Raw genomic sequence first — 27,396 nt, 5'->3', positions numbered from 1 at the left:
AATTTCCCAAGGCATGAACCTTTCATTACTTAAGTTTCCAGTCTAAGAAAAACAGTCGATTCAAGTGTAAGGGAAAACTGGGAAGACGAGTGTGATAATGGAACCGTCTAGGCCCAGGATTGCAGACACAACATCAGAAGTGTGGCTGAATGACACCATTCGCAGAGAAAGAAGCCCAAAGTTGGGAAAAGCACAGGGTGACTCTCATTTCTACTGGATCGACGTCGGGGGAGACGCCGCCCTCCTCCCTGTACGTGATTCCCTACACGGGTACAGAGACTCAAGCACCGAGGAGAAATGACAGCAGAAGGCACGGGAACGGGGGAGACCGAGTCCTGGACTCCGCACCACCAAGTTGGCCTGATGCTCCCCGGTGAGGGAGGCTCTGCGTGGGCAGCGTGCGCCCGGCGGCCGGGAGGCGGGGGGCAGGAGCGCGGGGCGGAGGCACCGGATGTCGGCCTGGGGCGCCGAGAAGTTCCAGACGGGTGCCGGGTGCGGGGCTCCGCACGGGGCCGTGCGCGGGGAGGGCGGGAGCGACGGGGCGTCACGGCGCGGGCGTGGAGGTCCACAGGGAGAGGGGACTGAACAGCGCACCGGGAAGTCAGGGGGTGTCCCGGCAGGTGGCGGCGGGGACCCCGATGGGGGGGCGGCGCCCCCAGGGGAAGCGGAGACTCCCGGCGAGGGCGGGCCGGGGGGCGGAGGGTGGGGCGAGGGGCGGGGGCGGAAGGCAGTCCGAGGCGGGAGCAGGCGAGCCGCCGGGGCCGGGGTCCCGGACGACGCGGGACGGGGGCGCGGTGAGCGCGGCCAGGAGGCCGCCCGGCTCCGACGCGAGCGCGGCCGGGTGTGGGGGCGGCGGGCGCGGCCGGGCCGCGGCAGGGACCCCGGGGGGGACGGGCACCTACCCGTGCGTGCGCAACTGCGGCGGCCAGTCCCGGCCGCGGCTCCTGTCCGGCGGAGGTGGCGGCTGCGGCGGCCCCGGGAGCCCGAGGCTGAGGCGGCCGCGACGGCTGAGGTGATGGCGGCGAGTCCCTGTGGCGGCCGCCTCCGCCGAACCGCATCCCTCCTCCCCGACCCGCCCTCCTTCCCTATCTCCCGCTCCTAAACTTCTTCCCCGGGATAAACAAACCCGCCGCCAGGGGCGGCCGCTCCCGCCCCCGCGCAGCCCCCCCACCCCCCGCCCGGGGCCCGTCCGGGCTCCGGCTTCCGAGTTGCGACTCCAGCCCCGGCCCCAGCCCGCGAGGGCGCGTGCGCGCGGCGGCGGCGGCTCGCGAGGCTCATCCTCACTCCCTCCCGCGCCGGGCACTTCCGGGCCGACCCGGATCCGCCGCCGGGTTTTGGAAGCGTCCGCCGCTGCCTGCGCCGGGCGCGGGGCTCGGGTCGGGGCCGCTGCGCAGAGGCCGAGCGCGTACGTCGCTTCGAGGGGACCCGGCTCGGGCCGACAGAAAACTTTCCTTACCTCAGAGGCCCATGGATGACGCCTCCTAACTGGTCTGAGGGATGCACGTCGGGTGCGGACGGCGGCCACCGTGTCTGCGCACGATTTCCCTGGGGCCGTAACCAGGCTAAAAAGCCGGGGTACAACTTTGACGGAGCCCCCGTTTCCCGCCCAGACCTATATGAACTGACAAAACGAATACATCGGTATATACAGTCTGCAACGAGAAAGACTTAGAAAGCAGTTCGACTAGACAAAGGAAGTGCCACAGTGGAATGGTTTTCCTTTGGAGAAGGATGAGCCTCAAAGGGAAGTAAGTCTCCGGCCGAGGAGCGGAGGGGGCCGCCGAAGGACCTCAGGGATGCTTGGGAAGCTTGGAGAGGGAGAGCGGGCTTTTTCCCGAGACCAGACGTCGGTAAATAAAGCTCTCAGGAAACGTCCGGAGAGTTGCGGGGACTGCCTCAGGGCGTTTAGAGAAACAGGTGACAAAGAACAGAACTTTACTCAGCACGCCCATTGGGCAAGACATAATTGCTCTAGGTGCTAAGAATATTCTCCTAGAAGAGGTTTGGGGGACTCACAATTCAGGCTTTGCCAAAGCAGGCAGGAATGTCATTTAAGGACCCCAGCCCCTTTCACTGAAACTATGCATCAATGAAATGACTTGACTGCTCACCTGGTTTTCCAAGAAAAGGAGGAGGGAGGGGATGGACGAAAACTTCTGTTGTTTTACTGTGTGTTCAGCACTGTAAGCACAGACTTCAATGATCTTCTTTAAATCCTTTCAACTTCTGAGGATCGGAAAGGATAATTCATCCCAGGGTTCCTGGGATTTGCAATCTGGAAAAACAGATCCCCCTCACTTCAAATTAATACTACATTGGCAATCTTATTCGTGTATTGAACACACAAAATATGCCAAGAAATAGTAGAAAAAAACAAGCTCAGCCTAACCATAGAGTTCAAAGTGGCCTTAGGACAAGAGTTTAAAAACAAGTGAAAGTGAGCATTGGTGCAAGTGGGGGGGGGGAAATATTAGCATAAAATTTCACTTTCTAACCATGAACAAAGAACAGTTAAAACTATTTGCTATATTCATTGTGGGCCTGTGTTAACTTTATGATATGTAACAGAGACAGTGAAAATTATAGGTAAGTTTTGCCCAGGCCTCTTAGTTGTTTCAACCCGTTCATATTATACCATGCCCTCTCTTCCACTAGTCAGTCGTTAGGCACTAATACATGTAATACGCTCAAGGAGTCAAATTATAATCAATCCTTTAAGCAGTTTGTCAATTGGGAGTTAAGCAATGAGTGTTACTTGGTGACCCTTGACACTTGACTGGGTTCTAGTCAGGCAGTGGTTCAATAAACTAGTCTATTACAATAGGCTTTAGTTTATTGTTCCTGTAAGTGACTCAAAAATAAATAAGAACTTTATCACTGGTGTAGAGCATAGTATACTTCCACCAGTCCTGTATCAGGCTTACACTTTTATGGTACTAACCATTAGGATCATCCAAATCCTTAGACACCAAGAAACTTGATGATACTCATTTTGCTGCTCTTTTGTCAATTTTTTTTAGTAGGAAACCATTCAGACTCCTCAATGGATGTGGCTCACTTGGAAGTTCTACTTATTGTAATTAATAGGTTGGCAGTTAGTAAAGATCAGAAGAGCCATCCTTTGAGCTTAATGAGCTCAGAGGAGGACCAGACTTGGCATCTTTTTGACCTAACACTATTATAAGGCTCTGTCTGGAGAGCCAACTAAGCATTCCACTTTGATAATTTAGGGACTGCAGCATCTTATTCCCCTTTTCTAAATTAAACCACAGACACTCCCATTTCGTGGCTGGGTATGCACAATGGACTCAGCACTGCCTTCCGTACCACCACCAATTTTGTATTATTTTCCAATTCTAGTTGTCAAAACGAAAGCATGCAGTGACCAAAATTCACAAATCCACTATTACCTTCTGTTTAGAGGTTAAAACACCGTAGTAATATGCTTGTTAGCAAAGATGACATACTTCGTGAACCTTAGGTGATGACTCTGAGATTCCCTGGACATTTTGCTCATACCCCTACCCTTTTTAATGAGGTCCATTCTTAAGAAGTGTGGTCACACTTAAGAAGTGTGGTCACTTCTTAAGGATCCAAAAATTTCAGAACTCTAGCATTATACCGACAACCCTTGTATGGTGATATCTCTAGGAAAAAAAGCACCAGCAAGTTTGATACACTTATCACTCAAAAATCATTCCCAGAAAACAGAAAAGGGCCCACCCAGAATTCTGAGAACAGGATAATTTTTATTTCCTTTGTTTAGGTTCTTCATTGATAACCTATATTTTCATATCCCAGCCACATTATGTCAAATATTTCAGGATGCTCCCTTGTTTCAAATTAAATACACATTCATGTATTTAATATTTTGGTCCTTTGGATAATCTGTCAAGTCTACTGTAAGATAGGTGATTTTTGTTTCTTTTATCACCAGGTGAAGAGAGAGGGTTGAGTTATAGTTCACTTGTTGGCATACTGTTAACATTTTATAGCAGTTGAGTTAAATATTAATTTTAATCAGGTTTGAAATATTTTTGAGGTTCGTAAAACGTTAGTAATCACTAGATTCTGGATCAACAATGTCCAGTGAATAGGAAGTAGCAATGCTTCTACCCAGGTAATATAACATCTTAGAAAACTCTTGGTCAGCTACCTGCAAGTCCTCTACTTACAATATAATAGAAGGAAAACAAGATTATCCAAAGGCCCTACAGCATCAGTCCAGGCATGCCCTGAGAACTCTCATTCAAGCTCACTTACAGTTGTTGGAAACCTTTTACTGTGTGGGGATCCAGGCTGTCTCTGCAGCCATGATCTAGTAGTCTGTAATGACCTCTCTCTTCTTCAGCTTGGCCTGCTAAGCTCACTGTCCTCTGGGGGTGCGCTGGCCCTGCTCCTTCTCTGCTCTCAGGTAACCAGAGAAGTTGTAGTTGGCTCTGGAACCTGCAGAGAATCCCAGGTGAAACCTAGAGCTCTCCTCTGTGCTCTCTAGCCAGAGGTCACCAATCTCTGCAGCAGCCCCAAATGGCTCTAGAATTGCAGCTGCTCAGTCTCCTCCTCTTTTATCTCTGTTCAGTTATCACAGTGTCTCCGGGTCAGGGTCTTTGATCCCCTCCCAGGGAGACACACCCTTCTGCCTATCAGGGCAATTTCTGGCTAGAGGAGTTTATTTAAACGTCTGCCCCTGCAACAGCCAGTGGGTGGTTCCCATTACTCTAGACTTCTCTCTGAAAATTGGGGTCACTTCATTCCACTCTTCTCTGACCCTGACTCAAGAAATGGCAATTCCAAGGCTGTTTTCTCTGGCTATTTTGAGGGGCCCTTCCTGCAGCAGAAACAGGCCTCCTGTTTCACTCTGACTAAGGCACACCTCCTCCCAAGGAGGAGGAATATAGAATTGGGCCCTGCATTTAGAAGAGCAATCTAGAAGTCCCAGAAGGTCCACTGGGTAGCCTTGGAACCTCTGGGCCTCAGTGTTCCTTGACTCGCTAATATTCCACGGCTCTGCTGCCTCAGAAGGACTGAGTTCTCCTGCTCAGTCCTTCCTTCCCTTCTGCCACCTCCCCACTTTGGAAGCTAAGCCCAGCTATCTAGCTGTTACCAATTCTGCATCCATACCCCAGTACAGCAATGAGTGCCCACCTGCCTCCAGATGGTTCTCTCTGCTATTCAGAGCCCTTCTCTGCCAACCTGTCTGCTGTGTTAGAAACCCTGGTATAGCCATTTCCAGAATTACAAGCCAGACGTGCCATCTGCAGGGACACTGCGCTTCTACAGTTTAGCACCTACCTGGTCAAGACCAACCTCTCTAACTGTCCCAGACACCCTCCCCCAAGCCTTCCTCTTCTCCCCTCCCCTACATTTCTATCCTTGGTGATTGGGTTTTTGGGTTTCCCCTCCTTACCTGCCCATCCTTGCCAAAGTTTTTGCATATTCTTGACTTTCTGTGCCTGATCTATGCCAGACTGAAGAAGGACCAACTCAAGGGCTATAGAAACCCTGGATATTCTTTTAGAGGTTTCATCCCACATGCTAGCAAACACTGGAAAATGTAACCATATCTCACACAAAAAATACAATGTTTTGTTATACAAATGAAAGAGAGGTAATTTTCCTTCTGAAATATTTACTAATTTCATATTACAGTTTATGGTTTGTTTTTCATTTTAGAGCAAAGACATTTTATTTTTTAGCTCTCAAGCAATTTGATAAAACCTGGCAAAGCTTATGGGCCTTGGGCATTGTGTCTATAGTGAGAACCTGAGCCTTAAAAGGATTAAAAAAGTCGCTTGGGTGGTAAACACTTACACACTTGATTCAGCCCTTTCCACACCCCAATCATCCCTTAAAGCTTTCTCTTCCCCAGTATTTAATAACCCGGCTTCTCTGTTTGATATCTTGTCTTGGTCACACACCATTTACCCACACTTCTCACACAGATACTCCCTTATTCCAAAAGTCCCCTGCCCTGCCTGGATTTCACAGCATCCTCAACCTCTGGATTCCCTTTCACAGGCTCCTTCCACTGCTTAGGGCCTTTGGTTATTGTCTTAATGCCCCCTGTCCCCAGGAAACTGCAGCTTTGGACTAAGGTATTTGTTTACTTGATCCTGTAGATATGATGATGTTCTCTGCAGACTGGACTCCAGTAAGTCTGCAGCGACATCCAGCTCTCTGCCCTGTCTCCCCTTTCCAAGACAGGTCCACTACTGCATTTTGGATGCTTCAGTCTTACCCTATCTACTGGGACTGACCAGTGAAGTCCACTGTGTCTGAAGCAGGATAGCTACCAGAAATCACTCACACTTTACGTTTTCCTGCTTAAGTGCCTGCTCACATTTCTCTGTGCTTTGGGAGTCTTGTTCTCTAAAGGAGGCCTTTTATGCCTCGGTTATATACAGCATCACTGATGCACTTCTCTGGAGGCTTTCCTGATCACTCATTATGCAAACAGAACATATGCAAGAAAACGAAAATGTCCCCAGAAATTACACCAGATTACATCTCTTCTAAATATTAACCAGTATTTAGTTGAAAAAGCCAATAGAAGTTTGGCTTTTACTTTCCAGATTTCTAGATTTTACACTAGGGATTTTGTAATTTCAATATACTTATTAAAATTGAATTATCCATATCAGAGCACAATGTGTGAGCCAATTTAGAGGGAGAGACTACAGGAGTACAGTATCGCCTCTTTGTCTCCCTTCTCAATTTTTCCCCAGTAGGAATATTAGTCTTGTCCTTTAAAAATCATATTTTGTACAGTCTACAATTTTGAGAGGAAAGGTGATGAACATTTTTATTTTCTTGTTGCCAAGAATCCAGCAAGAATTTGTTTCTGTTTTGAATGTGGAGCCTACTGTGTGCAAAACAGGTGTGACAAAAATCCCACTTTCCTTTCCAAACACCTATTAGAGTTGTTTTCTTTCTTGTTTTCTATTGTTTATTTCTCTCCGTTGTAATCACTTAAACATAAAGGTCTGGATATTTACACAAACTATTATTGTGCTTAATTTGTCAAATTCCTTCTCTAGTCTAAGTTTGGTTTTTATTTTACTTATTTTGTTTGGTCCCAAATAAAGACATGTTTTCCTTGACTTGAAGGAAAACATGATTTAAGTCCCAGAATATTCACTCGATGCCTTAAATTAATTCAGGGTGTCTTTCCATTGGCATAATGCACACAGGATATGTGATGGTTCTGAGCCTGTTTACCTTCACATCCATCCCCTGCCCTTTTCCTTCTTTGTTCCTGCAGGCTGTTTCCCAGGCTCCCATGTCAGCTGGCTTCCTGCTGGGTTAGGCCAATAGAAAGCAATGTCAAGAGCCTGGAGGGAGTGAGGAAGGGGAAATCCGGTTTACTTCTCCAGCTCTTTTCCTGCCTTAGGTATAGTGTGTCTGTTTCCAGGCTCCATTTCCAGCTGGGCAGGCCTACCAGGGATCAGCCGTGGGCCCTGGCAATACCACCTCCTGACTCCTGCCTTGTTAAAGGTGTAATGGCTTCTTGTGGTTTTTAAAGACTGGATTCTTCTCAGTTTTCCTGTGCAATAGAGTTCTTGTATCAAATTCTCTGTTTGAAGTAAACTGTGTGGTTTCTGTTCCTTTGGTTGGACTCAACACGATTATCCATTTAATATTTTCAGAAGAGTCTTACCCTGTTTAAACTGGGAAGGAATGATTTTAACAGGGAAATAGTCGCTTTAAACTTAGGGATCTGTCTATGCTCCTCCATGGGATTTGACTAATGTCATTGTTCTTTCTGCTGCTTACCTCCCATGCTTGCTTCCCGCCTCCCATAATATCCATCCAACCCATGCCCTGCCCTCTCCCACTCTCCATCCTTAGAGCAAATGACATCTGTCTTCTTGAGTCAATATCCCCATAGATGCACAATGATTTGCTTTTCAAATTTTTTAAATGCCTTTTTCTATAATGTTCTTAACAAGAATGTCACAACTGTAGGATAGCAGAAAGGTCACTGGATTTTCCATCCAGAATTTGAATCTATGTGACCTTGCTTGAAACTCTTAGCATCTTTTTGCACAAAAGTGGCTTTGGCAGTAAAACGGGAAAAAGTTTCATCATCAGAGTTATGAGGAGCAAATGAGATTAAAACATGAAAGAATTTTTTGTAAATTGTAAAATGCTAAGCAAATGTAAGAGGTTATTATTTTAAAATAGTAAATAATACCAGTTACTTTTTCTTGAAACAAATGTAATTTTAAAAGTTGGCAGCACAGGTATTTCTCAGTTGGAATTTATATTGAAGTTTAACAGTATCCCATAGCCTTCATATAAAACGGGATTTCTGAACCTCAGTTCTATTGATGTTTGGGACTGGATAATTCTTTGTTGTATGAATTCACCCTGTACATTGTAAAATGTTTAGTGGAATCCCTCCCTTTATCTGCTAGATGCCAGTACCACCCTCCTCCTCAGTCTTGACAACCAAAACATCTCTAAACATTGCCAAATGTCCCCCAAGAGAAAAGCAGGAACAAAATGACCCCCTGGGTTGAGAACAACTGATTTTCTAACCAAACCTACTTGGAAAAATGTCATGTCTTTTAAATTTAAGTTGTTAAAATAAATAAATTTGACTTTCTAAAGAAGATTTTGGAAAAAAATCTTTTTAAAATGCAGTTTAGTCATGAAACATAACCTGCCTTAGAGATCCAGAAACCCAGTGAAAATCAGTGGTTATTATCACAGTAGTGATGTGTTTTACTAAATATTATGTTGGAGAGACTAATATTCCTGCTCAGTATTGTGGTTGGTCCGCCTAACCAAGATGGGCATTCTTCACACAATTAATAGCTTTTGTTATTTTTACTAGATATTTAAAAAAATCACACTAGTACTTTATATATGACTATTATATGTTGATATCTTTTGATGTCATTTAAGGCAAGGAAACTCAGATGAAATATTAGTAGGAGCATATATTACAGTCATAATGTGACTCAGATTTTCCTGGTCTGTACCTGTATAGACTACGTTGGGTAGCAGGAGGAGTTAGAATTTTATGAGCATCACAGCTACCATTGAATTTCTAGGACACTGGAAACCAAACCGCACCCAAAAATCTAGATATTATTTAAAAAGTACTGACCCAGCTCTTCAAACGTGTCTTTGTTAGCTTGTTTTGTCAACAGGTTTCCAAGACCAGTTTCTCATCTCCCTCTGTGTCAGTTAGCTTTCTTCCTTTCTTAAGAAAATATTGACCAAAGCAGATTATAAAACAGGAGAAGCAGGTTGTAATAGTAGGACTACTTTTGCTGGGAAGACAGAAGAGATGTATTCTCCTTGACATGAGTATATTTCTAAGCGTTGTGGACACACAATATCTCCAAGGCTGGTAAAAAGGATACCTACTGTTTTAGGAGAATCAGATTCATTTCCTCACCTATTGATATTATGTGTTGCTCTTCTTTTAAAGATTGTGTTTTCATGTAGTATTTCAGTAGAAACAATCTTATGATTGAGGTAGGTGGTAGGAGGTTAGGATGCAAACAGTGCCTATAAGTTCAGCCAGAAAGTTAGGGCCCTCTTATTTGCTGTCATATTACTCAATTTGAATGACTGTTGACCAGGTCTACCTCTACATTTACTGCCATTTCCCCAGTTCCTCACACATTACATCCGGTCTGTAACTTCCCATCAACTTCCCATCTATCAGACCCCTGGCTTTAAACTCTACCAGAACAAAACTTGGGCTAACATTCACACTATGAGTGTTTTTGTTATATATATACATATATAATTTGAGCCAAATTTACCATTATCATCAAAAAAAAGGAAGAAAAGGCATTGATGATAGGTCATTTCACAGTCCTTCCTGCTACCTCTAAGAAAATCTATACAGCCTAGACGGAGTTACAAGGAATAGATTTATCCCCAAACCTGTAACAAAAAAAAAAAAAAGGAGAAAAAGAAAAAAGGAAAGCAACAGAAACAAAACAGATAAAATGCATGAAGACACTGAAGTGTCTATCAGGCAGTGAAGGATGGTGATTCCTGAAAAACAGGAAACAAAAGACAGGAGAGTTTTCAGGCCATGACATATGGAAAGAAAACTGAGGTGAAGCCCAGTTAGAACCATGAATTGAAGAGATGGAGGTGAGAATCCAGGGAGATCAGGGCCAGAGTTAATATAACGGTGACAAAGAGGAGAAAACTGCACAGAAAGAATGCTGGCAGTCTGTAGAGGGACTCTTGTCAAATATTCAGCAGAGATCTGATCACATGCCTGAAACTACATGAGGCCCTGGAAAGAATCATCTGTAAGGAATAGAGAGAACCTGTGCTTAGGGCACACACAGGGCCAGAGATAGTGCCTGGTTCCACTAGCCAGATGGGAAAAACTCATAATTCTTAAAGCATTGGGTAGATAATTCAAGAAGGTAGTGCCTCATTAGTGGGAAATAATTCACCCTACTAAGAACTGCTTCCAGCCTCCCAAACAAACCATAATGGCAAAACCTGACATAATCAAGCTGTTTGCAGGTAACTTAAGATCATTTCTGAAAAATGGTGAAGATTTATGGAAATTCAAAAGTATCCAGCACCAAACAAAATGCATCCATAAAGCATGCATGTAATCAAAGATTATAAGCATGCAAAGAGATAGGAAAATGCAACACACAATGAGGAGAATAATCAGGCAAAACTGACCCAAAATTGACACAGATAATATAATTACTAGTGAAGGATATTAAAATAATTACTGTAACTATATATTCTATGTATTCAAAAAGTTAAACAGAGATTTAAAAAACAAACCTATCATGTCTAGAGATGAAAACCACAATGTCTGACACAAAAAATACACTGGATGGAAATAACAGCAAATTAGATATAGCAGAAGATAAGATTAGTGAATTTAAAGGTATGAGCAATAGAAACTATCTAAAATGAAACAACAGAAAAAATAATACAAAAAAGATTAGAGTATTAGTGAGATTTGGGACAACTTCAAGTAGCCTATTTGGTGGGTAATTAGAGTCTTCATCAAAAAAAAGGGATAGGGGCAGAAAAACTATTCAAAGAAATATATCCAAAACCTTTCCAAATTTAAAAACTACAAACCCACAAATCTGAGAAGCTCAATGAAACCCAATCACAAGAAACAAAATTCCACCACGTTCGATCATCACCAAATTGTTCAAAAATAGTGCTAACGAGGAAAAAACCTAAAAGTATCCAGAGTTAACGACATACAGAGCAAGAAAGATACGAGTGATGTGAGATATTTTTCTTATTGGAAACAACACAGCAGAGGAACATCTTTAAAGTAATAATAATAATAATAACAATAATTAATAATAATAATAAAAGCTTGTCAGCCTAGAATTATATATCTTGCTAAATTATATATATAATTGGAAAGCAATGGTAAAATAAATATAATTTCAGACATATAAAAGCTGAGAGAATTCATTACCAAGAGATGCATACTATAAGAAATGTTATAAGTGTTATAGAAGCAGAAGAAAAATAATAGCAGATGGAAATATGAATAGACACAAAAGAATAAAGAGCAAAGGAATTGATAACTACATGAGTAAATGCATAAAACATTTTTCTTATTCTTTATATACTCAAGAAGATAATTCACTGTTTAAACTAAAATAATAACAATGTTCTGTGGGGTTAAAATGTATGTGTAAATAAAATGCATGACAACATTAGCATAAAGGCCAGGAGGGAGAAATGGAAGTACAGTATTGTAAAATTATTGTTGTGGAACATAAGTGGTATAATATTACTTGAATATAGATTGTGACAAGGTAAAGCAATCATTAAAATTACACAAGAAAGACTTACAGTGAATAACCCAACAAAGCAGAAAAAATTAGTTCATAAAAAACACTCAGTCCAAAAGACTGTAGGAAAAGAAGAAAGGGTGAACAAAGAACATGTTTGACAAAGATAAGTAGAAAACAAATAGCAAAATGATAGACTCAAACCTAACCATATCAATTATCATATTTAATGTAAATGGTCTAAGCACTGCAGTTTAAACAGTAAAATTGTCACGTTGGATTTAAAGGCAAGATCCAACTACATACTGTCTACATGAAGGATGGAAAAAGTATATACCATGTTAACACTAGTCAAAAGAAAGCTGAGGTGGCCATATAATATTAAATAAGGAAATTTTCAGAGCAAAAATATATTACCAACTATGATACCTTATAATCCTTATGAAATGAGATTTTTTTTTTATTGGAAAAGATCCAAATGAGAACACATCTTTTGTCATTTCATAAGGATTATGATAGTCACTTCATAAGGATCCGTGATCAATTCATCAAGAAGACATGAAAATCCCAAATGTTTATGTACCTATTACAGTGCTTCAAAATATATGAAGTAAAAACTTACAAATCTGCTAGGAAAAATAAACGAATCCATAATTATACTCAGAGATTTTAACACTCCTCTCAATAATAGAACAAGTAGGCGGAAAACCAACAATGAAGGAGGAGACTTGAACAATGCTCATGACCGTCTTTTCCTGACTGATCTTTATATAACACTGCACACAACAAGAGTGGAATGCACATTTTTCTTAAGTTTACACAAAGCATTTACCAAGACAGATTATATTACAGCCCTAAAACAAATCTCAAAAAATTAAAAAAGATTCCAATCATACAGAGTATGTTCTCTGATCACAATGGAATTATATTGGAAATCAGTAATCCAAAGATCATTGGAAAATTCCCAAATATTTCAAAACTAAATATTCCACTTTTAAATCATCCATCATTCAAAGAAGAAGCCAAAAGGGAAATTAGAAATTACTTTGAACTGAGTGAATACAAACACAACATATGAGAATCTGTGGAATGTTTCTCTTAGAAATTTGTTCTGTGAAGTGCCTATGACGGAAAAAAGAAAGGTCTCATGTCAGTGAACTCATTTCCACCATAAGGAAGTAACAAAGTAAAGGAAATTAAACCAAGTAAATAGTAGGCATGAAATAATACAGATCAACGCAGAAATAAAAACTATAAAACAGGGGCTGGCCCGGTGGCTCAGGCAGTTAGAGCTCCATGCTCCTAACTCTGAAGGCTGCCGGTTCGATTCCCACATGGGCCAGTGGGCTCTCAATCACGAGGTTGCCGGTCCAACTCCGGCAAGGGATGGTAGGCTGTGCCCCCTGCAACTAGAAAACAGCAACTGGACCTGGAGTTGAGCTGAGCCCTCCATAACTAAGATTGAAAGGAGAACTTGACTTGGAAAAAAGTCCTGGAAGTACACACTGTCCCCAATAAAGTCCTGTTCCCCTTTCCCAATAAAAATCCTTAAAAAAAAAAAAAAGTGACTGTACCATGCCTGCAAAAAAGTAATTAAAAAAAAAAAGAAATATAACTTTTTAAAAAAAGTATAAAATAAATAATAGAGAAAAAGAAATGAAACTAAAAGATGATTCTTTGAGAAATCAAATGCCCACAGGTAAATTCTTCACAGTTTGGTAAATTCTACTAAACTTTTAAGGAAGAAATAATATAAATTCTACCCAATCTTTTCCAAAAAATTTTTGAAGAGTAGGGACTCCATGATAACTCATTCTCTGAGGTTGGTATTATCTTTTTTTTTTTCAATTAAAGTTTATTGGGGTGGCCATACTCCCTGACTTCAGCTTGTACTACAGGGCAACAATAAGCAAAATAGTATGGTACTGTCAGAAAAACAGACACACAGACCAATGGAATAGAATTGAGAACCCAGAAATAAACCCACATAAATATGGACAGATAATTTTCAAGAAAGAAACCAAAAACATACAATGGAGCAAAAAGACAGCCTCTTCAATAATTGGTGCTGGGAGAATTGGAAAGCCACGTGCAAAAGAATGAAACTAGACTGCTATCTGTCACCGTGTACCAAAATTAACTCAAAATGGATCAAAGACCTAAACATGAGACCTGAAACAAACTGCATAAAGGTCGGTATTATCTTAATATCAAAACTAGATAAACACATTGCACAAATTATTCTGAAAACGAAAACATAAAGATAGAAGGCTAATAGTCCCTGATTTTAAAAATTACTATAATGCCATAGCAATGGTAAATAAGTTCATCTAAGTTTCAGGGTATTAGATTAATACAAAAAAAATCAGTGTGTTTCTATACACTAGCAATGAATAATGTGAAAATTAAGAGAGTAATTCTATTTACAGTAACATCAAAATGATAGTACCACATAACTTATATAAAAATTTACTGAAAACAGACGAAAAAAATATGAGCTGCAGCTTTAATAGGAAACATAGATGTAAATCTTTATGACCTTATTACCTTGGAGGAGCCAATAGTTTTTTAGAAATGATAAGAAAAGCATAAGCAACCAAAGAACATCTAGATACATTTCACTGTATCAAAATTAAAAAATCCTCTTGTGTATTAAAAGACACTATCAGAAAGTGAAAAGACAACCAAAAGGATGGAAGAAAATATTTGCAAATCTTGTGTCTGATACGGTATTTGTATCTAGACTATATAAAGAACTTTTACAGCTCAAAAATAAAAAGGTAAATAACAATTTAAAAATGGACAAAATATATGAATGGGCATTTCTCTAAGGATATACAAATAGTCAACAAGCAATTAAAAGATGTTCAACAATAATCATCTAGGAACTACTCATCAAAACCACAGTGAGCATACAACTCAATAACAAAAGACAAGTAACCCAATTAAAAAAAAAAATGGGCAAAGGGCCTAAATAAGCATTTCTCCAAAGAAGACATACAAGAAGCCAGCCAACAGGTACGTAAAAAGATGCTCAACATCAGTGGTTGTTAGGGAAATGCAAATTTAACTGCAATGAGACATCACCTCATTCATGTTAGAATGTCCATCATACGAAAGACAAGAGATAACAAATGCTGGTGTGCATGCTGAGGAAATCAAACCCTGTGCCCTCCTGGTGGGAATGAAATCGATACAGTCATTATGGAAAATAGTATAGAGGATCCTCAAAAAAAAATTAAGAATAAAACTACCATGCAATCCAGCAATTCTACTTCTGAGAGTATAGCCAAAGGAAACAACACTAACTTAAAAAGATACCTGCACCCCCATGGTCATAAAATTATTTACAATAACTAAGACATGGAAACGAAAATGTCCATCAATGGATATATATATATTTACTTTCTTAATTTAATTTTCACATTATTCATTGCTAGTGTATAGAAACACACTGATTTTTTTATATTAATCTAATACCCTGAAACTTAGATGAACTTATTTACCATTGCTATGGCATTATAATAATTTTTAAAATCAGGGACTATTAGCTTTCTATCTTTATGTTTTCGTTTTCAGAATAATTTGTGCAATGTGTTTATCTAGTTTTGATATTAAGATAATACCGACCTTTATGCAGTTTGTTTCAGGTCTCATGTTTAGGTCTTTGATCCATTTTGAGTTAATTTTGGTACACAGTGACAGATAGCAGTCTAGTTTCATTCTTTTGCACGTGGCTTTCCAATTCTCCCAGCACCAATTATTGAAGAGGCTGTCTTTTTGCTCCATTGTATGTTTTTGGTTTCTTTCTTGAAAATCATCTGTCCATATTTATGTGGGTTTATTTCTGGGTTCTCAATTCTATTCCATTGGTCTGTGTGACTGTTTTTCTGACAGTACCATACTATTTTGCTTATTGTTGCCCTGTAGTACAAGCTGAAGTCAGGGAGTGTGGCCACCCCAATAAACTTTAATTGAAAAAAAAAAAAGATACTACCAACCTCATAGAACGAAGTATCATGTAGTCCCTACTCTTCATTTTTTTTTGGAAAAAACTGAAAAAAAGACAGAGTATATATACACACACACACACACACACACACATATATATAATGGAATAGTACTCAGCCACAAAAACAAATGAGGAAACCCTACTATTTGTGACAACTTGGATGGACCTTGATGGCATTATGCTAAGTGAAATAAATCAGACGGAGAAAGACTGTATGATCTCATTTATATGTGGAACTTAAAACAAACGAAAAAATCCCAGACTCAGATCAGACATGTGGTTATCAGAGGCAGAGGGCGGGGTGAAGGAGAATTGGAAGAAAGTGGCCAAAAGGTATAAATTTCTAGTTATAAGTACTAGGTATTAATGTACAACATGATGACTATAGCTAACACTGCTATATGATGTATAGGAAAGTTGTTAAGGGAGTAATTCCTAAGAGTTCTCATCATGAGAAAAAAAGAATTTCTTCTTTCTTTTCCTTCTATTGTATCTATATGAGATGATGGATGTTAGCTGAACCTATTGCAGTGATCATTTCACAGTATATGTAAATCAAACCATCACGATGCACAGCTTAAATTTATACAGTGATGTATGTCAATTATTTCTCTATAAAACTGGGGCAGGGGGAAGCAGTGAAATGCCACTTCACACCCACTAGTATGGCTGTAATCATAAAGTTAGATAATAAAAAGTGTTAGTGAGGAAGTGGAGAAATACATCCCTGGTACATTGCTGGTGGGAATGTAAATGGCACAGCCTCTTTGGAAAACAGTCTGGCAGTTCCTCAAATTGCCAAACATGTAGTTAGTCACTATATGACCGAGCAATTTCATTTCTAGTTATGTACCCAAGAGAAATAAAAAATATATGTTCACACAGAAACCTGTACATAAATGTTCATAGCAGCATTATTCATGATAGCCAAGAGGTGGAAACAATAAAAATGCCTGTATACTGATGAATAAATAAACAAAATGTGGAATATCCATATAATGGAATAATATTCAGCCATAAAAAGAATGAAGTCCTGACACATACTACAACATAGATAAATCTTGAAAACATGCTAAGTGAAAAAAATGTCACACATTGTATGATTCCATTTGAATGAAATGTTTAGAATAGGCAAATCTATAGAGACAGAAAGTAAACTAATGGTCCCCAGAAGTTGGGGGTTAGACGGTGGGGTGGGGGAGATGGAAAGTGACTGCTAATGAGTATGGGGTTTCTTTTGGGGATATTGAAAATGTCTTGAAATTAGATAGTGGTGATGGTTGCACAACCTTGTGAATATATTAATTACCACTAAATTGTATACTTTAAATTGTAAATTTGTTAATTATATCACAATAAATATATTTCAAAAAAAAAGAATGTAATCAGAAGGGAATCAACTTACCTTCCCACCATCAAGTCAGTTGTATAAACTGTTCTTCATTTAACTCCTCCCATTCTCTCCTTAATCCATCCCACCACTCCAATGACATGATCTTTTCAAGGCCACTAATGATCTGCATTTGTCTAATTCATTGTCAATCTCTGTCTGAATTTTACTCAATCTTAACCACTTAAGTGGTTAAGTTAAACTTAATCATTTACATTCCACTGGGAATGTAAATGGTACAGCCTCTTTGGAAAACAGTCTGGCAGTTCCTCAAATTGCCAAACATGTAGTTAGTCACTATATGACAGAGCAATTTCATTTCTAGTTATGTACCCAAGAGAAATAAATATATATGTTCACACAAAAACCTGTACATAAATGTTCATAGCAGCATTAAGTGGTTAGGTTAAACTTAATTAAAAATAAGTTTATCATTGCCTTCTCTTTGAAACGTTTTCTAGAGTTCCATGAAATCACACTCAGCTAGTTTTCTATTACCAGATTTGTATAACCAGCTGTGTACACATAAATCTTTACTTAGATGTCTAATAGGTGCCTAAAACCTAAAATGTACATGACAGAATTCATATCTATTCACTATAACCCTATTCTACATAAATACATCAAGCCCATGCACTTACTTTTCCCCAGTCTTTCTCATGAAAGTTAATCATTTACCCAGATGCTCAGACCAAAAGCTAATAGGTCATTTACCACATTTAATTGCTCTCTTCCTAATCCTATCACATCTATTTCATTGGCAGGTCTAAATAGTTCTATTCCCAAAATATATGCTTAATCTGTCTGTACTGCTCTTCAATTGTTTATTCAAAGAAATCAGAGTGGACATATGGAACTATACCTGAGGGATTAGATTCTATGTGGTCTTGTGGGCCACCTTTACTCAAATGAAATTTGAGAAATTGATCAAATAGTAACGTGACCTAGCTTAAGTCTTTAAAGATCACTCTGATTTCTGTGTTGAAGTTAAATTATGGTGCAGGGAAAGGGTGGGCAAAAATGAAAATATGGAACTCAGTTAATAGTCTATTACAATTTTAAAAAGAATGATGTTTTGTACAAGAATGTTGGCAATGGCAGAGTAAATGATGGTTGAATTCTGTGCATACTTTTAACGTAGCGCCAAAATAACTTGCTAATAAAGAAGATGTGGAGTATGAGAGAAAAAGAAAAACCAAATAATGATACAAGGAGTATGTCCAAGCAACTGGAAAAATGGGTATGCCGTTTCCTGAGTAGAAGAGAACCACTGAAAGAGCATGTTTGGGTAGGAGGAGGTAAGAATTTGACTTTGAATATTTCCAGTTAAAATTATTTATCAGGTATCCAGGTAGAGATATTAAGTAGGATGTTGGATATAGGAGTCTAGAATTCAGAGGAGAGGGCCCCACTGAAGATTTTAAATTCTGCAGTTGTCAGTATGTGTGTGGAATTTAAAACCACGAAGCTGGATGAAATCACCAATATCAGCAGCATGGATAGAGAAAAGGCCATGCTCTGAGTCCTGGTACTCTCCACTAATTAGAAGTCCTGGGGATAAGGCAGAATCAGCAAGAAAGGCTATAACAAAGTGGCCAGTTAAGTAGGACAAAAACTAGGTGAGTACATAAACATTTTAATACATGTATGGGTGAAATTGCAGCATACTTGAATGCTGGTAATGACCCAGTAGAAAGGGAAAAATTAATGATGGGGGTAAAGAGGTATAATTTGTTGAGGGGATATCCTGAAGCAAGTAAGAATGTGTGAGAATAGGATACTAGAAACCATGTTGGTCTAGATAGGGGCAGAGGCCATTCATTCACACTAACAGAAAGGAAGGCAGTACTGTGGCACAAATACAGAGAAATGGATATTGTGGTGAAACGTTCTCTTTTGAAGGACATATAAGGTCATTGGAAAAGAGAAGAGAGAAGGTCAAGGAACTGAGAGGCCATGGTAAATATTACAGTCCCCAAGAACTATAAGAGTAGTGTTGGATAGAATGACAATGAGCTCGGGGCTGAAATCTTTAAGGAATAAGGAGGAGTCTTCAAGGGGTACTCCTACAATGAGGGGTAGTGGCATTTTGGTAGGAGGAGATGAAGTTCAAAGATGGAGTTTTGGGGAAAGAGGACAGGAAAATGATCTAGAAGCAGTAAAGTAAAAACAGTAAGGAAGACACTTAAGCCCCCACCAGGCCCAGGGTTATTGGACACTAGAGAGAAGAAATTGGCACTATTTGTGAGGGCCACAGAAGAAGCAGTGTGCCCAGGGAAGATAGGGACATGTGGAAATATGGAAAAGCATGGATTAAGTTTTTGGTGGTCATAGTGACTAATGAACTGGAATGCTATAGAAATTAAATGTTCAGGGAAGAGGGATGCTAAAAGTCCCAAGAGGTAGGGGCAAATGCCAACAGCATCCTCACTAGGAAACTAAAGGTGGAAAGCACATTGAGAGAAGAGGCTGAGGATTCTCAGTTGGGTTCCTCCAGGAAGCACCATTGATTGTAAGTGGTTTATTTGGAGGTGCTGGGAAAACTAGTAAAGGAAGAGGAAAATGATTCAGGAAAAGGGGATCAACCAATGGTGCACTATGAAGCCAAGTCCTTCACTGGGTAACTGGAGCTTAACTTTATGGGAATTTAAAATGGAGAAGGCTGAGAAAAGAGCAAAACACTCCTCACAATCTCAAGGGTGAACAATCTCAAGGGTGAAAGAGCTGAGGTAAATACCCAGCATCTGAGAGTCATTGACTGAGGGTTGTGTATCTGAGGGATATGGGCAAAGCACTGACAGCATCTGTTACCAGGATGTAGAATAAAAGTTTATCTGTAGGATAGATTATAACAAGCAGAATTGCTGGGTCTAAGGACAAGTACATTTGTAGTTTTGGTAGACATCTCCAAATTTTCCATCACATAGAGTATACTAATTTCATCATACCAGAAATTTACATTCATGAGTTTATTTTTTCATACCTTCCCCAAGTCTATATTCTAATAAACTCTTTCATTTTGCCAATCTTCTAGATAAACAAGTATTTCAGTGTAATTTTAATTTTCATTTATCTTATCAGGACTGAGGTTGAGCAGCTTAACATATATTTAGAAACCTTTTTTGAATTTCCTTTTATGCAAACTGCATGTTAATATTTCTTGTCCATTTTTTCTTTCAGGCTATCAGTGCTTTCCTTATTGATCTGTATAAAATCAACCTTTTGTGATATGAGGTGAAAATATTTTTCCAGTTCATTTGGTGTATTTGGAATTTCCATAGGGAATCCTGTCCATTTCTCTCCACTCCACTGCTGGTCCAAGCCTCCACCAGCTCCCACCTGACCTAGAGCCTTGGCCTCCTATCAAATCTCTGTTTCCATTCCTGCTCCTGGCTGCTGTTCTTTCTGTACAAGACAGAGTGGCCTTTGTCAAATATGAATCAGATCGTACGTACTACAGCTTTACTCAAAGTACCCCAAGTGCTACTTCTGAGCACACTTCAATCTAAACCCCACGCCATGGCCATTATAAGCTCGCTTGATTGACACCTTTCTTACTACTCTGAACTAATCTACAGCTTTCTGCCCAGAGAATGATCTTCTTTCATACCCTTGAACAAGCTGAACTTGTTCATCCCTTATGGCTTTTGTGCTTTCTGCTTCATGTTCCTTCTCCCTGGAATGTCCTTCCTCCATACCTCACATGGTCCACTTTCTTCCTCATTTGGCCATCAGCATACATGTCACCCTGAGAGAGAGACCTCCCCTTCCTATCAGAGTCAAAATGGTGCACACACACCCATATGCAGTTTTGAGATCTCTCTCTTTGCCCCTTTGTATTACCTTTGTTTCAGTACTTAGCATAATGACTAGAATAACATAGATTAAACTCTTGATATTTTATCCAAAAGTATGCCTCAGAATAAAACGATATTGTCTTACATTTAGATTCTTGTAATTCTTTCATGTTGCAGAGCATTTTCTAAATTACTTTATTTTAAACATGTATTGTTTGGGGAACACAATCAAATTGAAATAGCCAAAATCAATACTAGTTTTAAATGCTTAGACAGGTCATTTGGATGAACTGTTTTATGGAAAAGAAAGCACAGTAATATAGATTTTTGGGGGGGACGGAGCTATGATGTTACAATAATAAAGATAATCATATAAATAAGCCTTTCAAACATCACTTAAAAAGCAATGTAGCAAGTGTAAATACTGTGAAGATAAATGAAGAAAAAAAACTATCCTAACATTATATTAATAGAAACTTGTAGCTTAATAAAAATAAACTAGCATCCTATACACATTTAAAAAATGCTCTCACTTAAATGCTTTTGATAAAAGTTAAAGTGATATGCTCTGAAAACCATTAAATTATAAAATCAGCCTGATTTCTTGAGTCTCCTTATGAAACACGTTTATTGGAAAAGCCACCTTGACTCACAACAGACATAGGAAACAAGAAACAAATTATTGTTTTTATTAAGCTACTAAAATTTGTGTTTATTTTTTAACCAAAGCATAATCCATCTTACATTGGTAAATACAACTATTTATTCTACAATATAAACTTGAATTATAATATATCTAAAGGTAGATTCATATGGTTTATTTATATCTTTTTAATCTCCCCTATATTCTTTATATATATATATACATATATATATATATACATATACATACATATACACACATATATATTTTACATTATATATGTAAATCTGTATATATTGCCCAGAAATATTCTCACCTATTTTCCATATCCCCATTTCCCATTGAATATGAAGATTTCTTAAAGGCTGGCTGGAGATGCCACCCAAATATCTTGAGACTGTGGACATACCACTTCCCTTTTCTGGTGCACGTTGTTCCCTAGGAAAACCAGGATTTTGACTGAGCTATGCTTTGTGGAGACTGACAGCATTCTCTGGAGCAAGGGTAACATAATGTACAGCCCATCACTCCCATTTGGAAAAGTCCAACCCAAGGTAGCCCATATACTTTTTTATTCACCCCTTCTAGATAGACCCAAAAAGGGACAGAGGGACCACGGCAAATTTTTACCTTATTGCACCAGTGTGTGCTACCACCTCTTTCTACATAGCAATTTCATTTGTTTTGTTTGTTTTTCTGATTACAATTCTTGATTCTAGAATTTTATCTCAGACCAGAATATATTCATTATGATATGTAGAAATTCGATAATTGTATACATTGGTATGAAAATCTAAATAATTACCAGTAATACTTCCTAATGTTATTTACTGCTTTATTAAAAAGAAAAAAAAGTATTTTATTGCCCACAGTGTTCACAAAACCTTCGTTTGTTTTAATTATGAAGTTGTTATTGTGAAGATACTCTTTAATCATCGTAATCTAGCTTGGAAATTTCACAGAACTCAATTACTAAGTTAATGTCTGTGCCCTGGTTTATAATAATAATGGCTTAAATCAGCCACTGTTCCAGAAGAGAAACAGCATGGTGTGGTGGTAGATCAATGCCCTTCATGAGAAGCAACTGTCCTGGATTCTCATGCCCTCCTGAGTTGCAGTGAAACTTCAGCATAATACTGAACTGTACTCCATAAAAGTACAACATGGGCATAATTGCATCTCATTGGTTAGAACACAGGGAACAGGGCAAAATGTTCTCTTCAGGCCCCTTTTCATACTAAAACCATTGGCTGACTTAGAATCAGGATCTAATTAAGAACTGAAAGTTGTAGAAATCACTTGACTTTGTTGGGTGGAGATCTATTTATGCAGAAATAATATATCTATCAAAACCCCTACCTAGATAGAAAATAATTACCTATTCTTTTATAAAGGAAAAACAAGTACCCAAATTACCAAAAGATCTTTTAAATTTTGTTGTTAAATACTATGACTCTGGGAAAGAAAAGAAAAGAAAAGCCAATGAATGAATGTTCTGTGAATCAAGACAGCTCTTAAAAGGAGTCACTTCGTATTTTTCCCTTGCAAGTGTAACAGGAGGGTAGCCAATGATTTATTCCAAGTTTTCCATCTCCAGAGTGATATACTGTGGGCTAAAAGGAAAGCAATAGGACGGGATTGCAGAAGAAAGCTTTTTTGGTACTCTAAGGCATGCTTCCACCCACTTTGTTAATGTCATTTCCAAATGAAAATAGAATGACAGCACATTTAGATTTGGAAAAGTACTGATTGATAGAACACCCTGTCACCAACATTCTGGGATCAATTGGGATGGAACAGGGGGAAAAAGTAAAAAAAATAAAGAAACACAAATCCTTCAGCCAGTTCATTAAAAACATTTCTATTTGAAATCTCTTTTTGATTTATGGCCTTTCTTGATGACTTCTCCAGACATCTGCTTTTATTCCCCTACAAGTTATTTCAAAGGATAATGAAAGGTGGGTAAAAAAGATTTTCCCTGCTGTATGGGAAAAATAAAGTATAGATTATTTTTGTCCTTGCTTTGATCATTCTTTCCATGACTTTCTAGTTAGTTTCATAAACTATTACTGAGATCAAAACATAATTTCTGTTATCACTGTGAACAAGTATCTGCCTGAGTAAATGTGCAGATGTTTCTTTTCATTGGCCTGCTCAGGAGCATAGTTTTTAGAAATATATAGCATAGAACTCCCGTAACCCTATTCATTAAAAACTTTGATTCGTCATTGACAAAGGTTTCTTGGACTCTAAGCATATATAACAGGTTTGAAATAAAGACTCAAGTGTCATTTCTTTTTATGTAGCTACTGATGTGTACCGCTCATTCCCAATGATCTCATTTTCTCTACTTTTGTTGTCCCCAGTTTCTGCCAGCTGGAGACAATAATGTCCTTTTCAGGCTGGACCAGACTGACCCCAGTTCTCTAGCAGAGCCTGGTCAGGTCAGGAAGTTAGAGCAGTTTTGTTAGCACCACCTATCAATAGAGCCTAGAACTATTCTTCCTAGTTTGTAATTGGCATGGATGGAGGAAGCTCTTGGATGGGAACATATGAACGTTTGTCGTGGAGGGTTTTTACCCCATTACCCACCATATTAATCCAGCTCATTAATTTGCTCTGCTTTCCTTGCTGGACTTGACATAGTCCCTGAGCTGGAGCTCACTTGGCTGTGACTCCAACTATGTATTTGATGAGCACCAAGCCTTTTTCCTGTGGACCCTGGATCCTGGCAAGAGGCTTGCTGCAAGAGAGTGATAATCAACATCATATGGATTCCTGACGTTGTTCTCTGCCTGACTGATGGGGACCCTTAGTTATTCAGTCTTGAGGTTGTCATGTCCTTTAGCTTTTGGACATTTGACTTCCTGGCTATGTACCCCAAAAGCTAGCGGTCCAAGACTGGTTGGTATTCTCATGCCCTCTTTTTCAGTCCCAGCTTCTCTTCCTTCCTTAGATATACATGTTGCTAAGGTACCAGGATGTCTCATGTCTCAGTCTGCCCAATTTATGGTACTATGGTGTTTTCCCTTATGTGCCCATATAAATGTATTTGTTTCCATTATTTTAAGATAAATTTGTTTCTATTGTTTTAAGATTAAAGCACTGCAACTCTGATTTTCCCTAGAACCCTCAGAAGCTGATATGGAAGAAGACAGTCTTGAAGCCACTTGAAGACCTTGAAGAACTACTCAACTGACCCTAGAGAACTGTACTTACTATTTATAACCTGTCCATCCACTTCAGGATCTGTGACATGCCTGAGTGAAGCTTCATATATCTACCTGAGGCTAAGAGAAACCATTGCTCATAATCCCATTACCTAATGATTTCTGGATTCCCAAGAACTTCAGAGGGCATTCCTTTTCCTAACAATCCAATTCATTCCCGAAGTTACTTTAAATTTAGCCTTTGACCCAGTTGAGCAGAAAACATGATGCTTATATCTAAATAATGTGATTTGATTGTATAGACTCTGGTAGCTGAAAGATATCAAAGTTGTTACTCTGGCACTGGGTGTTTTATTTCCCACAGCTCAACTTTAGTTGTACTGAGTTTCTTCCCATTGACGAAAAGCATTTTTCTATCAACACAAATTTTAATTCTCCTTTGCCTCCTCGAAATCATTTCCTTCCTGGCATCTTTCCCAGATCATTCCTTCAACCTTATGCAGAAAATTTCATTTTCTCTAACACCCCAAATCATGGAAAAGAATTCATTGCTCAGACTTTTTATTTTAACCTTGTCTTTTGTAATGGAAATTAGATTTTTCTTCAGAACACAGAACATAAAGTTGATAATAAGTTCAGGCAAAAGCTAATTATGGCACATTTAGGGCACTGGAAGAGTTTTTGTTGGTGTCTCTACTCCCTGTGCTCAATGAACGGCAGGCAACTTGTATGTTTTTGGCTTGATTACTAAGAACTCCTGTCAACATTGTTTTAAAATCTGTCTGTTTTTTTGTCTTCTTCTCAAGCTTCCAATCTGATACATATTAATAATTTTTTCTTTATGAGTACATGTTCCTATTTCCCTCATGAATATTAGACAGCCTACCTAACATGGTTCACAGCTATTATCAGGGTTTTTTAGTCACCGTCATCCTGGGATTGCCTTTATCTCTCTTTTAAATTGAACTCCCAGTTTGCTTAATTCTAGTCTTCCTTTTTTTGATGAAGTGTGGTCTCTGAGAAAGGTTGTGTAGGAGTATATCAGAGTTCAATCAGAAACAACAGAACCAACAGATCATACATGCTAAGGGATTTGTTTCAAGGAACTAACTTATGTGACTGTGAAAGCTGGTCAGAGAAGTCTGAAATCCGTAGGGTAGGCTGTCAGAAAAGGCAGGTTGGAAGTCTCAGAAAAAGCTGAAGCTGCAGTCCACAGGTGGAATTCTTCGTTTCTTCCAGAAAACCTCAGGTCTGCTCTTAGCTTTCCAACTGATTGAATCAGGCCTATCCAGTATATCTAGAATAATTTCTTTTACTTAAAGTCGACTGATTATAGATATCTATTTTCTCAATTCTTTCTTGAGATCCTAAAAGTTGTTTAAAGGCTATAAGAAAAGCTTGGTGAGGTATCCTTATACAGTGAGAGTTTACCTCAGGTGATTTAGATATAGTATCTCTTCTTCCTAGTTTGAAGACATTTTTATGAATCTTTATTTTTGGTTCCCTGTTTTCTAGCTTCAGTTTAAATTACTGTGCTTCTATAAACACATCCCATTCTTTCTACAGGTAATAAATTAATATAATTGATTAAGTTACTGCTTTTCTCATTTACATTTGATTCCTTGCCTATATTTGGATCTCCTCAGGAAAAAAAAAAATGGTCTCTTGAATGTGGAACTTCTACAGCTGGCTACTTTCATCTTTCGTCTTCCCTTATCTGTGGAGGATATGTCCCAAGAACCACAGTGAATGCCTGAAACTATGGATAGTACCAAACCCTATATATGTATACCATGTTTTTTCTTACATATACATACCTATGATAAAATTTAATTTATAAATTATGTATAGTAAGAGATTAACAGCAATACCCAATAATAAAATAGACCAATTATAATTATTTACTGTGACAAAAGTTATGTGAATGTGGCCTCTCTATCTCTCAAAATATCTTGTTATACTGTACTCACTCTTTGTCTTTTTGGGATAATGGTGACATGATACAGCGCCTATGTTATGAGATGAAGTGAGGTGAATGAAACATTAAGTAAAATACGGGTGCCTGGAACACAAGCACTGTGATACCACAGCCGTCTATCTGATTACCTAGATGGCTATTAAGTGACTAATGGGCAGGGAACGTACACAGTGTGGACACATTGAACAAAGGGATGATTCATGTTCTGAGTGGGACAGCATGAGATTTTATTACTTGATTCAGAACAACTTGCAATTTAAACCTTATGAATTCTTTCTGGAATTTTCAATTTAATATTTTTAGGCCATGGTTGACCATAGGTAACTGAACCTGTGAAATGCAAAACCGTGGATATGGGGAATTACTGTACTGTGTTTTATTTTTGTGTGTTTTTTTTATAAATTTTATTGGGGGATATTGGGGGACAGTGTGTTTCTCCAGGGCCCATCAGCTCCAAGTCGTTGTCCTTTAATCCAGTTGTGGAGTGTGCAGCTCAGCTCCAAGTCCAGTCACCGTTTTCAATCTTAGTTGCAGAGGGTACAGCCCACCATCCCATCGGGAATTGAACCGGCAGTCTTGTTGTGGAGAGCTCGCGGTCTAATCAACTGAGCCATCCGGCCGCCCCTGTACTGTGTAAC

The 27,396-nt window shown here is 39.1% G+C and overlaps 1 protein-coding gene and 1 long non-coding RNA gene across 2 annotated transcripts in view; one reads left to right on the top strand and one right to left on the bottom strand.

The window, feature by feature from the left end:
• Positions 1-1,043, bottom strand: part of SPOPL (speckle type BTB/POZ protein like) — a 58,692-nt gene extending 57,649 nt beyond the window's left edge. The window contains exon 1 of the mRNA XM_081050735.1: positions 903-1,043. The gene's annotated coding sequence lies outside the window, so the exon portion shown is untranslated. The remainder of the gene's footprint in view (positions 1-902) is intronic.
• A 311-nt stretch (positions 1,044-1,354) lies between these two features.
• On the top strand, positions 1,355-26,689 carry LOC308498511. Its single transcript, XR_013993485.1, has 3 exons — positions 1,355-1,748; positions 18,312-18,468; positions 24,738-26,689. It is a non-coding gene; the product is annotated as an uncharacterized lncRNA (long non-coding RNA).
• The last annotated feature ends 707 nt before the right edge of the window (positions 26,690-27,396 follow it).

The sequence above is a fragment of the Rhinolophus hipposideros genome, assembly GCF_964194185.1.
Source record: "Rhinolophus hipposideros genome assembly, chromosome: 6".
NCBI classification, from domain to species: Eukaryota; Metazoa; Chordata; class Mammalia; order Chiroptera; family Rhinolophidae; genus Rhinolophus; species Rhinolophus hipposideros.
Note: the sequence above shows the minus strand (reverse complement) of the source record. Positions and strands in the feature narration are given on the sequence as shown.